Here is a 16,712-nt window from a genome sequence, read left to right as displayed (position 1 = left end):
CCTGCAATGAAGGAAAGAGCCCCCTTTGCTGATGTGATGTGAAGGGCGGCTGAAGTATTAAACTTACAATTGCCAACTTTGGAAGTGAAAACTATTGTTTTAATTGAATTTTTGCAAGCTGGTAGGGCTCCCACTTAGCCCTTCCTACTCTTCAATAAGGCCTTTACTGTCACCCTTTTAGGTACCTGGACAAAGCCCTGTTCGGGGCTGCCTGTCAGTAGACATGTTGCTTGTCGACATCACCCTGCACCTTGCGACGCTGCCTACCCTGCTTCCCTAACACGCCATCCCACTCTGGTGGTTAAGGAGCTCACCAGTAGGAACAATATCAGCTGTCTCCTGGGTCAGTATTCCCATGCCCTTGAGATTCAGTGGCTCACGTTTTCCCAGCTGGAACAGGCATCATTTAGGCATCTCTTATACAGGCTATTGAGGACAGCTGTGGTGTGGTGAAATTTGTGGTGTGATCAGGACTGATTGCATATGCGTATCATGGACACCAGTGTAGCTCTCTGCCGCCATGCCTGAATGAGGCTCAGGTGTCTCAGAGGGTGTCCAGGCATCTGCAATGGACACCCTGTGGGATTAAGCGGACTCGACCTGGAGTACTTTAACAAGAGGAGAGCCATAGCATGTTCCTTGGGCCTGTCTGCTCCCACGAAAATTCCACAAGTAATTTTGACCCCCTCTTGGCTTCCTTAGAGGCTACTGTACAGTAGAGGTCCCATCAATCAATGGAAGACCCCTCCTCCAGCCCACCAGGCTTTTCAGCCATTTTGTCGCCCAGGCCATGCTCCTCATAGATCACAAGTTCAGCAGGGACCAAGTGCAGCTCAGTCCGCCACTCTTCCTGTGGCCGCAACCACAAAACCACTTTAGTATATCCTAGCCAGCACAAGGCTAACCTGTTAGGCAGGAACTGTTATTTCCTTCATTGGTGACAGGCCACTACGACAGACAAGTGAATCCTACAACTTGTCTACCAGGATTATGTCCTTCACCTTCTTTCTAACTCATCACACCTTCCACTGCCTTCAGGGCAGCTGCAGAGGTCCATCTTATGAAATTAAGTGCAGGCCCTTTTGGGCAAAGGGGCCATAAAGTGGGTTCTGGCTTCAGAAGTAGGTACTGAATGTTACTCCTGCTACTTCTTGTGCCGAAGAAGGGTCTTATTTTAGATCTCCATCCTTTCAATGTGTTCATGCAGGAGGACAATTTCAAGATGCTCACTGACCCTCCCAACTCCTCCGTTCTGTGAACTGGACTCTATGCCATCTAAAAAGGTCCCAGTCTAACAGTCTGCACACTGCCCATTCCAATATGCCAATGGGCACTACGTCACAGGAAGCGGCCTGCCTAGAAAACAACCAAAATCAGCATGCATGCATGGCACTTGTAAGCAGATCTGAATGTCACTTCTGGAGTGGAACAACATTAGCGTGAACCGTGCAGCGCCACCTGTTGGTATGCTGAGCTACAGCTGAAGGGTTTCTAGATCCAGTCTGATCCTTTGGAAGTATTCACAAGGTGAGGTACTTGTGGTTAGACAGAGTATCCACTAGAAAGATCGTTATCAATGGTAAAGTAACTTGTTCTTCTTTGTGACAAGAGAATACATCTCAAACCTTTCCTCACATATGATCCTATGTCAGGACCGGAGGCGAGGATTATGTTTAACTTTCTCCACTTTAATCAAAGCAGCCAAGGAAAGAGAACAGTGTTAAACAAACTGCTAATCCCATGAACCCAAGGGTCAAGGAAGTAAAAAACAAGCATATCCAATAACATGAAGTGGAACGGCAATAACCAATCAGCAGACATGAGTCCCAACGTAGTCCATCGTTAGTGTCTGCAACACCTCTTTCTTCACTGCTCGCAGCGGAGATAAGTGCAATGATTTTTCTCCTTTTCAGTACAGTGTGTTTACGCTAAAAATTCATTGTTTTACTGTTATTTTATTAATATTTTCCTAATACTGTAGTGTATCTACTTGTTTGTTTCTCTCCCTCAGCCAGGGAACGGTTTTCCGCTCCTTCGCAGCTGCTGAAACTGTCCGGTGCGACTTGCAGCGGTGTCTCAGGTTTACCGGGGGTGTTCTGTTTGGGACATTTTTCTCAGTCTCTTTACCCCAGTTAAATTATCCTCGCACCAGGGGTGTTTTTGTTCCAGGGGTTGGACCCCTTTTACAGTTGAGCTTTGCCCTTAAACATTTAGACTGACACCCAGTCTTTTCAGAAGATAAGGGATACTCTCCCATTACATATTAAAGCCTCCTTGCTTCCTTTTTTCAACTAGTTAAATAAAATTATAAATAATCCTTATGGAATTAAATGAGGAGGAGTGTTTTGACATGGTAGATGCCTCTATCTCCTGGGCAGTCTCTGAAGCCATTGCTCCCTTAGAGTAACAACTGTCCCTACAAATTGCACAAAAGTGTGCTAGGCTAGCAGCCACTATCCCTCTCCCTTCAGCTCCTATTACCTAAAACACTACTGAGAGCCCTACTCCTGCAAAACGCTGTTGCGAAGTAGGAGTCGATGAAAATATGTTTGCCCTCGTTAGACAGGCTTGTATGTCAGACGATGATGGCCCGTTTACAGATAATTCCTCATCTCTCAACAATGATCACTTTTCTGATAATTACGTTGATCCTGATGAAGACCCTGGCCTTCTAGACCTTGGCGTCCTTCCTCACAAGCTCCTTCTGATTCCATCCCTGAATCTTCTGATATGTTAGACCCCAATGACATCCTCCCCCCTTGTTCTTCCGAATGGGCCCTGCCTGAGAAAGTTGCCAATTATGTGGTGGGTCGCATTCAAACACCGTTAGAAAAAGAATCACGGAATTGCCTCAGGGCAGAGTGTCCCTGCCACACTTTGTCTGATAAAGTTGCCTTGACTCTGGAACTAGACCTTAGAATGTATACCTTTTTATGAAAATTCATCAAGCACCATAAAAAAAGTTATTGATAGGTCCTGGCAGGTGTGCCAGGAGAAGTTATTAGATGTCCTCGGTCACCTTACAAACAAAGTGTTTAGATATGGTAGAGGATGCAAAATCTTCAGGGTCTGTTATCTCTCCATAGATACACTCTGGTTCAGCACGGCGTGCCATCATATTCCTGGGAAATGCTAATAGTGCTCTATCCACTGAGCGTTGTTGGTCACTCTTAATTAAAGTAGATCCTAATTTAGGTGACCTGGCAGATTCTGAATCAGGACCAGTGGCTCAGGGTGGACTATTTGGTGAGCCTTTTATCAAAGAACTTGGACAATTGTGAATATCTTCATGTCATTAGACAAAGCTCAGTCTTCAATCGAAAATCTTTTTCCTTTCTGTGTTGTCAACTGGGCTAGTCGAGGAAGGGGCCGCTTGTCGGGCCGCCTCTATTCTCAACACTTCTTCAGAGGACAAGGTTTCCGATCAGGTCAAGCTCAGGTCCAAGGTCGATTTCCAAACTTCTATCCAACCAGAGGCTGGCGTTTCAGAGGTTGAGGAGTCAGAGGAGCAACCTCTCTTTCCTATTCAGGTTAGAGTTCTCCCTTCTCTTCTAAAAGTAGGCGGCTGCCTGGCGAATTTTACACAGGCTTGGGAGTCAATCACAGGGGATGAATGGGTCTTACAAACTATCAGAAAGTTTCACATAGAATTTCATAATAACTCAAAACAGGTCATTATTCCTTGGCCTATTTATTTTTCCTCTAAAGAGTCTGCTCTGGTTGACGCAGAGGTTGTGGCTCTGCTGGAAAAAGGTGCTATTTGTCCCGCACAGCCTCGCAATTTCATCAGCAACCTTTTCTTAGTCAACAAAGCAAATGGAGGTCAATGGCCTGTCATAAACCTTCACAACTTCAACAATTGGCTTGTCTATTGAAATTTCAAAATGGAAAGGATTCACCTTCTTTGCAATATTTTGCATCCTCTGGACTGGTTGGCACTTTTGGATTTAAATGACGCATACTTAACAATTACAATTTTCCCTCCTCACATGAATTTTCTCCAATTTGTTTGGCGTCAATAAAACTTCGAATTTGCCACCCTTCCGTTCGGCCTCTCCTTGGCTCCGTTGTGTTTCACCAAGGTCCTTAAATTGGTGGTCGAACACCTCAGAGTGCAGGGTATATGACTAATTGTCTATCTAAATAACATCCTTTTATTGGCCCAGTGCCCTCAAAAGCTAGCTCTTCATCTACAAGTTACCATTGGTCTTTTACAACAGCTAGGTTTTATTATAAACAAAATCAAATCTCTTCTGGTCCCCTCTCGAAAGGCTGTCTTTCTAGGCTACATAATAGATTCAGTCTCAGCTACCCTCAGTCTCCCATCTCGGAAAATTGCGAAGATTCGCCATGAGCTGAGATGCACCTTATCCAAGCAACAGATTTCTCTGTGTCAGATTTCTCGTCTAGTAGGTCTTCTATCTTCCTCCATCCAGGCGATATTTCCTGGCCATCTCCATTATAGAGCTCTACAAAGTATAAAAGCTGCTTATTTACGCAAGGGCTTTTCTTACTATTCCAAGATCTTCCTCTTGGAGGAAGCCAAAGAGGAGATTCGTTGGTGGCTCTCACACATGGATGCCTGGAACGGCAGAGCTATTTTTTCTCGGCTCCAGATCTGGTAATCGAATCTGACGCCAGCAGATTAGGCTGGGGTGCTTGCTGTTGCAATTTTTCCACTGGCGGAGATTGGTTGCCAGACGAACAAAAGTTACATATAAATTGTTTGAAAATTTTAGCTGCCTCATTTGCAATCAAGTGCTGGACTAAAGATTCTATTCAGACTTCTATCCTCCTGAAAATAGAGAATATTTCAGTTGGCCGTTAAATCAATCACCTATCGAGGACTCGGTCCAAAACTTTGTCGGATCTCGCATCCAGTTTCTGGCAATATGGCCTAGATCATCAAATTTCCGTGATGGCAGAGTACCTTTCTGGTCAAGACAACCAAGTGGCAGACTTTCAATCTAGACATTTCCGAGACGCCAGTCTCTTGAAGCTCCATCTGGATGTATTTTCCAGCTTCAACAACTGTTAGGGTCCTTTTTCAGTAGATCTTTTTGTTTCCAGACTAGACTACCAGTTTATCAGATTTTACTGCTGGAGGCTGGATCCCCCTAGCGGCTGCCACAATGCTTTTCTCCAGGACTGAACTCAAGAGAGAGGTTATGCTTTTCCTCCTTTTTCGATGATCCTCGCACTTCCGTGCAGATATGGCACCAGCATACCAATATAGTCCCGATCACACCAATTTGAAGATCTCAAGTTTGGCTTCCAGTTCTTTTGGAACGTTCTTGGGACTTTCCAATCCAAATCTCCCTATTTCCTCCGATTCTCCTCAATCCAGAACAAATGTCTCACCAAATGATTCTGGAAGGCTCTCTGTCTCTGATGGTGTGGTGAATTTCAGGGGACGATGGTCGGTCCTGGGCCTTTCGGGCCAAGCTCAGAAACTCTTATTCAAAGCCAGTGCTACTAAACAATACAAGTTAGACTGAACTCGCTGGGCTCATTGGTGTTTGCGACAGAATCTCAATTCCATGGACCCTGATGTAGTGCATATCATAATTTTTTTTGCCAGCCTAGCTACAGAGGGCTTGGCTTACTGCTCTATCAATACTTTCAGATCGGCCATTTCTGCTGGTCATTTTCCCTTGAAAGGGTCCCCGTCGGATGAACACCCTCTTGTGTGTGGTCTTCTATTAGGGATCCGACTTTCCCTTCCTTGAGAACCACGCTACTCATCCCCTTTGGGATGTTAATCATGTTTTACATTTGTTTTTGTCTTGGCATCATAACCAATACTTGGCCAGAAAAGAGCTTACAGCAAAACTGGTGATGCTTCTCAGTCTGGTGTCCTGTAGAAGGGTCTCAGATGTCCATGCTTTGGATATTTCCGGTAGAACCTTTTCCCCTTCTAGGGTTTCTTTTACAATAAGTAAAAGAACTAAACACAATGCAAGAGTAATTTCCTACCCTGATTTTACAGACTCTCCCAAATTTTGTGTTGTTCAGTGCCTTAAGGCTTACGAAGAGATGTCTTCAGAATTTCGTTCTCCTGGAGAACGGCAGCTTCTCATTGCACACAGGAAACCTCAAAAAGCAGTTTCATCCCGTACCATCATGCGCTGGGTTCTAAGGGTGATGCAAGAGTCTGAAATGGATCTATGTCTTTTGGGGGCACATTCCAGTCATGGAGCCATGGCCTCCAAAGCAGTCACTTGAGGTGCTCGTTTGGAGGACATCATGAACTCCGCAGACTGGTCCTCAAGCTCAATTTTTAAAAGGTTTTATTTAAACCAGTTCTTGATATGGTTCAGCTTGTAGTGGACACGCTTTAAACTTGCATAATCCTTGCCTCTGGTCCTGCCATAGAATGAAAAATGTCCTAGCTATGGTAATGGAAAGTTTCAATTCTACTAGGGACATGGAGGCAAGAATTATCCCACCCAGTTGTCTATATGACCCCTTCCCCATTACTAGTAAGTAACAATGTTCTATTATTATTTCAATTGTTATCAACTACAGCGTGCATTGCACCTATTTTACTGCTTTAACTTGATTGTTTCTATGCATCCTTCAGGCCTTGTAACTATTTACTACTATTCTAATTTAATTTTCTATTCTTAGGATCTGAAATGGTTCAACCAGATGTTTAAGTACACTTCTTAGCCAGTCTCGTGCTATGAAAGAGGAGTTGCAGACACTAGCGTTGGACGACACTGAGGCTCATGCCCGCTGATTGGTTATTGCCATTCCACTTCATGTTATTGGGTATGTTTGATTTTTCTTCCAGATTCCTTGGGTTCATGGGATCAGTAGTTTGTTTAACATAGTTCTCTTTCTTGGCTGCTATTGATTAAAGTGGAGAAAGTTAAGCATGATTCTCTCCTCCATGTCCTTAATAGAATTGAATCTTTCCGTTACGATAGCTTGGACATTTTTAATTTATGTTACATGTGCATTTGAAGATGTGAGTGTAAGCTATTCTATAATCAGAAGATGCTAAAGGTGTTAAATTTTTTTTTACAGATCTCTCACCCCTGAGTCTCTTCACCAACATTCTTTATCACCCCTGGTCACTCCTATAATCTGAGCTATTACAGCAGAGTTGGTGGTGCTGGGAAATGGACACGTAAGATCTTCATGCATGCTTAGAGGAGAACAACATTGCTGACAAAACCTGTCAGCTGTTTGTAGAGTTTGGTTCAGGAAATAAAAGAAATACAATTGCTATGCAGATTCTAGTGAGATGCAGTGCTGCTTGTATTACAAAATCTCCTGCATCAATGAACAAGGTTAGTCAAAGCACATTCCACAAGAGCTATATTGACAACTGCTGCCACATTATCATGGATTCCTCTAAGAGACATTTGCAATGCAGTGACGCAGAGGATGCTTTTGTAAAGCATTACTGCATTAATGTACAAACCAGCAGAGATGCTACAGTGAGTCAGGCCATTCTGGAAAACCTTTTCTCATAAGGTAAGCCCCATTCCCACCTCCTTTTGTTGTTTATGGTACAGCTATGATAATCTGAATTCAAGCATGTGAATCTATCAAAGATTCAATGCTGGAGAAGGAAAATGGTTACTTACCTGTAATTTACATGCAGCCCATCTGCCTCTCCTTGATATGGGGCTTACTGCTATGGATATTTTGCAGTTTGCATGTTACACAATCTGACAATTGGAAGCCTCTGGCAAGGGAGAAGCTGAGGCGTTTAACCTCGGAGTGGCTGGTGCTCAGATGATGCTGTTGATTGGACAGAACATGTGTGTATTTCAATGTTATTGAGTGTATTTGTACACTGTGGTATTGACATTTTTACCAGGGGCTCCAAGTCTGAAGACAGGAAATCATTCAAGCATGAATCCATGAAAGAGACTAGTGCTGGAGAATTTAAGTCATAAGTCTTAGTTACACAACTTATATAGTTTGAAAATAGCTCTAAACTATCTGCAGAGAAATTGATTACTAAACCTACACCAAATGAAATACTAGATAGCTTTAAAATGTTTTCCTATACCTCCTAGGAGACCACAAATATACAACTATATAATTAAAAAAAAGTATGGTGGTTGCTACTGTATAGGTACGGTTCAAGTGCATTTTTTCTATTGAAAAGGCACATTTTTTTAAAATTTCCATATTACTTTTGACCCTGTGCACAGAACATTAAGGTGGTCATTCCGACCTCGGCGGTCTTTTCTCAAGACCGCAGAGGGACCGCCGTACGGAAGACCGCCAGTGCTGGCGGTCTTCCGCACGGGCCATTCTGACTTTTGGCAGCGCTCCGCCCTTTCCGGACGAAGCGCCGCCAACAGCCATACTGGCGGCAGGCGGGGAAGTGGAGGTAGCTCCACCTCCACCGCCACGCCAACAGAACACCGCCCAGCGAATCACGATCTGTGATTCGCTGTGGTGGTGTTCTGTTGGCGTGGCGACGTCGGTGGAGCTGCCCCCATTGGTCCCGTTCCCTCCCGGAGGATCACCAGGAACAGGTAAGGTGATCGTCCGTTAGGGAAAGGGGGTGGGGGGTGTTGTGTGCGTGCATGGGGGTGTGCGTGTGTGTATGTTGAGGGGGCGTGTGAATGCGTGCATGAATGCGGGGGGGTGTGTGTATGTGCATGAATGCGTGCATGAATGCGGGGGATGTGTGTATGTGCATGATGCGTGGTGCGTGTATGTGTGTGTATATGTTGGGGATCGGGGTGGGGGACGGGGGTCTTGCACCCTTTTGGGGGTGGCAGGGGTGGTGGGGGGGTAGGGGAGGGAGTCGGGGTAGGGGTTGGGGGTGGGGGAGACCCCTGTCAGTGCCAGGGAAGGGATTCCCTGGCACTGATAGTGCCTACCGCCATGGATTTCATGGCGGTCCCAAACCGCATGAAATCCATGGCGGTAGGCTGGGGTCAGGCGGGTTGGAATACCGCCGGCGGTATGTGACGACCGCCGGGCTGGAGACCCAGGTCTCCAGCCCGGCGGTTGTTACCGCCGTGGCGGTCGGAATGGTGAAGCAGCAGCTGGCCATGGCGGTAACCGCCATGGTCAGAATTCAAGAAAAAAGACCGCCAGCCTGTTGGCGGTCTTCCCGCAGCTTCACCGCCGACCGCCACGGTCGGAATGACCCCCTAAGTGTGGGAGTCAAAAAGGTTGTCTTTTTCCATTTTAGGTCCAATTAGAAATTTTGCCAGCACCTACAGCAAAAACAATATAATAGATGTATGTCATACTTGGCATGAAAGTACACATTTTCTCTGAAAGCGTGCTTTCTTTGGATTGTTGTCAATCAGTTCAGCATTTTTAGAAATATAACCCTTTAAAAAAGTTGCCTATGCAGGCTTCGAAAATGTTAGTAGACCTGTAGGTCAAGGAGCTTGAATAATCTACTCGATCTAACTGTAATGTACTTGACCTGGAAACGGGTCTCAAATTGTGTGATCCTAGACAAATATTGTATTTTACAGTCACCTTTTTCTTCATTCTCATATATGAGAGCACCTTCAAATATGTGAGTTCATTATTTCTGCTGTAAAAAAACTCATCTTTTGTTTGATTAAATACACTAAACGTTTGTTCCATGTATAATAAATCTAGACCACATATAGGGCACACATGATCCATGCATGACTTGCCTCTTAGTTTACTAATAGCTGTGCCATCAGGGCAGGAGTATTTCTTAGTTCATGTTTAAACACTCACTTTTAATAAATATATTACTAAAGCATGATGTGGTAGCGCACTGTTATTTACAGACAGTAAATTTGTAAGAAATGTCCAAAAACCTTCCCACTAACTTGGAGCTTTACTGATAAAACTGTGTATTAACAATAATCTGTGACAATTGGGTTTCAGAAAACATTTATCATTTGCACATCACCAAGTAAAGTGTTCTGACTTTTTTTTCACCCGATTAAAATATTGTTTTCATCTCACAGAAGTACAAAAAATTGTATTTCACAGCTACTGAAATATATTTTGAAATGTCTGTAAAGTTGACCTAGTTATATAAATGTTGTATGTTAGGAACAACCTGATACCAAAGGCTTTTCATTTCGCATAGGTCAGACAGTCCAGCTTACAAAATCCTGGAACTCTGCAGTCACAAGGAAAAGTATTTGCATTGCAAGACCTGAACACAAAGCAAATGTGATAAGAATAAGATTTAAAGGCATCTTAATTGCTAATTCAGTTTTGGAATCTAACAATAGCTCGATCTCATAAAATAAAACTGTAGATTTTTTGAGCCCTGCTATGGTGTTAAAAGGGTTAGCACTTTTATATCTTTCCATCATTTTGAATTATGACTCGAAGGCGTCTGACTCCTGTCTATCACATTTGAATTTTGTAACAAACATGACTGGTCGGAGAAGGGCTGAGAAATAAGAACATTTTTTCAGCCATTTTCAAATTTGCATTTAAAAAAACAAATCACAAGTTTCGTGCAGTGGAAAAATATTTCCACAATGCTGGTTGGAGGGGGGACTTTTTCCCTTTATTGAGATTTTTCCAGCCTTTTTTGACTATTTCCCAGAAATACCCTGGCTTCCTTCTGACATCATTTTCACCTCAATTTTGACTCAAATGTGTTTTATTTCCTTGTGGCTTTTTCCTTCCCTGGGGGCTCATTCTCATAATGATTAGCTACCAAAGGAAGTCTAGAACTGGGATGATTATAAATATTCTGTTATATATTCTAGAGAAATATCATGGATATACATATTTATTTCAAACCCCAAAGAATTGTCTCTACCACCACATTGAGAATTAAATTGCATGATACCCCCTGAATCAGGATCAGTAGTTATTTTCTCTAGGATATATTCTTTGCTTGAGTCTTAAAAGATGGTTTTAAGAAAGTATCTGTAGGAACATCTACAGCAGAGGTGATATCTTTATTTTCATGTCCAAGAATGCCAAAGATTTGAGACCCTGCATCTACTATAGATGGTTATATTAGGTGACCATAAGAGTTCGCTTTCATTCCACTTTATTAAAGCTACACTCTGTAAGAGTCTGTAAGAGGAGCCAACATTTTTACCAACTATTGATCTTTTTGGAGCATATCACCTTTTTATGTCAAGGCTGAAGGCGAGTGGAAAATAGCCTTCTTAACACCATTTGTTCACTATGAGTATATTGTCACACTTTGGGTTGTGCAGCACTCCAGCTGTATTCAAAAGGTTTAAGGATCATTTGTTTTCTGACGTGTTGTACCAATTTATGCTAATATGTTTGGATCATATTCTTATTTTTCTCAGAACGTGGAATATAATGAGTGACATATACTATCCAGGGTGAGGCAGAACCGACTATTGTGTAAACCTGGAAAATGTCAATTCAACCAGCCCGAAGTAGACTATTTGTAGTACAGTCTGAACTCTCAAGCTGTACCAATTAACCGGAAGAAAGTTTAAACAATTGTGGATTGGCAATCACCTTCAAATGTCAAGGAAACCCAATGTTTTCTTGGACTGGCTAATTTCTATCAGCAGTTTATTTGTTCTCCAAATTAACTACCAACATAATTTTTAAGAAAGAACAACTTACGGGTTTTTGCTGAACAGGCCTTCTGTAACCTGAAAGACACCTACTGTTGGCATAATTCTGTATCACCAAGACGTAATTAAGAATTGTTTGTGGACGTAGAAGCCTCAGATAGCTGTGGCAGGAATCTAACAGCCTTGGCCATCCAATATTTTATTTGTGTCACATTCTAATGGATTGTGAAAGATACTATTCGGTCTTAAAGCAGAGGTTTTTGGCCATGATATTTGTTTGTAGTTTATGGTGCATTAGCTAATAGGTATCCTAATAGTCAAAGTATATTTTTTTGCCAGATTAATTAAAACCATTGTAATACAAATGCACAATAAAGGTCATAAAACTTTCCCAACCAAATCCATTTTTCCATAAAATGCATTCCAAAGTATTCCATCTGTGACCCACACAGTTTTTTAAGCTCTGAGCGGCTGAGGGATGAATCCCAGGCAGCAGAAAGACAAAGGGTGTCTAGGGCCAGCTGTAAGTAATCTCATGAAGGAGAACTAGACCTCCCTTGCATGTCAATCCAGTGTTGGTGTCCCAGAGAACCCTCAGGAGGACGTTTTAGCCTGTGGCAGCAGTTCACAAATGCCGCTTTCTGCACCAGAGACTGTTAACCTCCAGTCTGTTTTAGGCCAGTGATGTATGTGCTGGCAATTGAAAAATGGACCTATACATTTTAAGTATGACTGTGACCCGGCTGACACTGTCCCAGCCCCTCAGAGCCTTGCTTCTGTAGGTCAATCTTGGAAGAACCTTTGCGTGAGCCACCTGCAAAACTGGAGAAAGCGTTGGACCTTTTAACTTGTTACAATGGCACCTTAGGCAAAAAGCCAGAGCGTTTCTGTTTCCTTTTCTTATCTCCTCCAGTTGGTCACTAAACCTTGCATTTGCATTGAAAATACTTAAAGCTATTTACCGACTCTATTTTGTCATTGCTGCAAAGCCAGGTGTGTTCCTGCAGTCTGCAGTCTTTTACCTTGTATTGTTAGTATCTTGGTTTTCTTCCTGTTGATAGCCAGAGCATTACTCACTGAATATACCAAAGCTGTATCTAGAAGTTGCCGCCGGTCCACCTTAGTTCTGCTGGCAAGGGCTAAATCATCAACATATAGGCCAATTTGGGTGCATGGCAGTTAATGCTAGTTAAGGCTGATCGCAGGGTGGCTAAAAACAAATTAAAAAGAGTTGGGGCCAGCACACAGAGCTGCTTTACACTTTGTGTTGTATTAATGGCCCTGGACAACTGTAAACTATCCCCTAATTTAACTCAGACCCATGTATCAGTGTGCAATAGTTGTAGGGCCCTTAGCAAGCCATCCAGAATGTTCCAGTGGCCACTTTCCTCCAGAGCCTCCCCATTCAACCATATTGAATGTTGATTTATAATCTGTAAAATACAGATGAACAGGATAGTTGTTTGTCATTGCAGACTTTTTCAACATGGAAAGAGCCATGATGTTAATTGAAGTCCCTGTGTGTTTGGTGAAACCTGTTTGATTTAGTGGTATGATGGTATTTGCCTCCACCCAGTGCTGTAGTTCTTGCAGCAACATTCCTGCAAAGTATTTAGCATCATTATCTATTAGGGACACCAAGCGGTAGTTTGCTGGATACCCCTTGTCCCCTCCCTTGAAGAACAGTGAGATAATTGAACCACGGTATGGAGGGGGGATACAACACTGCTGAATGACAAAGGTAAATAACGGGGTTAGTTGATCTGCCCAGAAGGGAGGATCATCTTTACTAATTGATGGAGGGATTCCATTCGGGCCCAGGGATCCTTCCTGGAGCCCTTTAGCAATGTGCCTTTGAATGACACATGTAGTGATAGTGAGCACGGATCCATTTAAATTGTGAGGATTGCCATATAATACTTGATTGATACTTTCCCTGGGTAAATTTGCCAAGCCAGTTTTGTCTGTACCCTTTACCACAGACCGCGGCAGGGCCTCACTGCTACACTAAGGTAAGTTTTGGACCTCTTCAGTTTGTGGGGAGGACATGAGCTTGAGTAGCTCTGTGTTGTCAGGATAGTTACTTATGTGATCCATCTGCTTCCTGGGATTAAAATGACTGGACAAAAAGTGAAACCAAACTGTCTTAGAGATATTTAAAGTTGCTTCTCGGGGCAGAGAGCTGCTGCTTTCATTCACATTTTGCCAAAATCTAGCAGAGTTGTTTTTGATGTCATAACAGCAATTTGCCCAGAAAGAACCACAACGTTTCCTCTGGACCATCCATTTTGAGCTTTTTAGATCTTTCCTCGCATTCCAGAATTTTGGTAAGATCTCGGGGGCCTTTTGGGGCCTTCTGAGACACTGCCAGAGTTGTTTACTTTCTTTTTGCTTGACCTAATCAAGGGATTAAATCCTCAAGCCTGGTGAAAAGGGCCCTTGTAATTGTTGTTCTTCTTGTGGGCCCGGACTAGTTTGGCATATTGACCAACAAAAGATGTGGTAAACCTTTCCCAGTTAATCAAATGGGGTTCTCCTACCATCTGTGTGGCAGTCACTATTTACTTGGCGTGATGCACCAATTTTAGTAGAGAGGCAGCTGTGCATCTAATGCATTGTGTAGCTTAGAATTCCCTGATCTGCTGAATGTTTATGTTCTTTAATATCTTTTTTCAGACGTATCTCTTGGGGTCAATGGTCACTTCCAGATATCTCATCATAGCCAAAAGAGATGGCAGACTGCAACAATGGAAGACTTGGGAAGGTGTAACTGATCAAGATACCCTGGTTTTATATAGGTATGAGAGGCCTGGCGGTTTATTGGGAGCTAAACGACTGTTTAGCGCTCTTAGACCAAGGTGCTCTAAATTACCTTGCAACATACTGTGCTTTTTTATCTTCTTTAGCCTATGAGGTTTTTCATGATTAGAGGCAGACCAGAGTTTATCCTAAGCCTCAATGGCTTAATTTGAAGACGGTTTGCCCATAAGCCAAATGTTGCAGTCTCCTAAGACAATCGGTTCTTTATCTGGACTTTTTTGCCTCAAGATCAGGGCTATCAATGTGTCTGCTAACTCTCTCCTTGATTTTCTGCTTGGCTGGATATATACATTCACTACTATAATTGTCTTAACAAAGCCTTTGAAAGTTTTAAGAGTAACGTCCACCACCTGCAAGCCATCTTTGTCATCTCCCCGCTCTTTGCCTTCAATTGCACTTTTAGTTGATACGTACATTGCAAGTCCTCCCTTGCAGTGCCCATGCTTACGCTCTTTGGTTGCAAGAATGAAGAAGTTTGCAAAGCTCTCCGGTTGATTGTAACCTGTGACCAAGGGCCTGATGTAAAGTTAGGCAGATGAGCTACTCCGCCGTATTACGATCTCCATAGGTTATAATGGGACCATAATACAACGTATGGGATATCCTTCATGTTTGTGACAGAATAAACCCCTCCACCAAACTCTAAATCATTCCCTAAATCTCTTGTAAAACTACAACGGTAAAGGAAAGAGTTTCTTGGTCGTTCAGTTTGCTGATCAATCTTTTGATATGCCAGGAACATATTCTGAACAATTTGTTTGTCGGGAGGCTTTTGTGGGTATTTTGTCATCTTAATAGCCTGGTTGTATTCAGGGCCCCCAGAAGCCAACCCCTGTCTGTTTCTACCTTGGGAGATGAAGAGGGCTTCACGGAAGGGTGAATTGGAAGACCTGGGGATTTACTCAACGTGTTTCTTGAGACGTAATAAACATTTCTCGGTCGACTCAATATTGCTCCATCTTTTCCTGTAGCCTCAAGGACATAATGGAGTGATTATAATCCCCCAGCTGTTAAGAATGTTTGCCTCTTTCAATACTTTCTGTGCCCACTCCTCAGAGCCCTAGTGACTTTAGTGGATTGATTACGCTATCCTGGGCCTGGGTCAATGAATTCTAGTGAAGTGATATCCTTTGACGAGACCTCCCCAAACGTATCAATGGAGCGTATAAGCTTAAGGACATTGCTCCTGTTTAAAAGATTAAATGGTCCCCTAGATGTATATTCTGGATATAACAGCGTGCAAGCTGCTTCATCTGTACATCATGATTCCATCTTGTGCCCAGTACAAGACGTTTTCAATAACTGTTCGAGGTTCCCGGGCAGGTTGGCGGCCATTCTTTCCCCTATAGATTTCAAATCTAGGCCAAAACCTATACAAGCCATTTGCGATTTTGTGGAACCACTCTCTGCCCACTGCATCATCTCTGGGATATCCATTCCTAGGAGTTATAAGGAGCACCTTAGCAGTGTCAGTTTGTATTCTAACCAGCCCATTTGAACAAGAGTGGAATTAGAATATTGAGTTTGATTAGTAGCAATAACCGGGCCCAGACTTTCCAGTGGGGATGCTTCCAAAGCTGGTCCTGTTCCACTTCCTACTTTGTTTTCACTGTTAAGTTCTTGCATTATACAGTCTTCTCCTGGGCCCCCCTCCGCCCATATCTACTGCAGGTTCTTGTACATGGTCAAGTGGAGGTAACCTGCTTCTTATGTTATAAATTGGGAAGGCTGCTAAACTGGTTGCTAGAAGAGGTTTTTTTTTAATGAGCCCCTTCCTTTTCTTAGCTGTCCTGCACTTTGGTGCACCATCAGTCATCTGATGGTCATTATCAGTGCTTTGTTGTTACACGCTTCACCCCAGAGTCTGCTCCCCTCCAGACCTTGCTTTTGTTATTAGTTCCACCCCAAAAGTTTCTACAGTGAGGATCCACAGTTTCACCTGGCATTTCTTCCACTGCTGCAAAGTCAGGCTCCAATGGGGCCATAAGAGCCCTTGTTGCGTCATTGGATATATCTCCTGTGCCACTCGCAACCATTTTCTTAACCATGACATTTAGGTCGCTAAGTAACTGCAACATTGTCTCTGGAAGGGTTGCCAGTTTGTCCAGAGCAGGGGAACAGTTGCAAATGTGTCCAACGCCCTGCGTTCCAGCTTGCGCTCTTCTTATCAAATTATTTGAATTTGCAATTTTCTCAGTTATCCCTGCTATATACATTGCTAGGGTAGTTAAGAGGCTAATCTGTTTGTTCATTTTATTTGCTTGGAAGTTCATTGCCTCCACCGAGCTCTGTAAAGTTGTGAGCAGGGTAGTCCAGAGCCCCCCTTGAGACTCCTTAGTACCCTCTGCAATGGGACTGGAATTTGGTGTTATATCATTGGCATGTGAGACA

This window comes from Pleurodeles waltl, chromosome 12, assembly GCF_031143425.1.
Source record: "Pleurodeles waltl isolate 20211129_DDA chromosome 12, aPleWal1.hap1.20221129, whole genome shotgun sequence".
NCBI lineage: Eukaryota > Metazoa > Chordata > Amphibia > Caudata > Salamandridae > Pleurodeles > Pleurodeles waltl.
Note: the sequence above shows the minus strand (reverse complement) of the source record.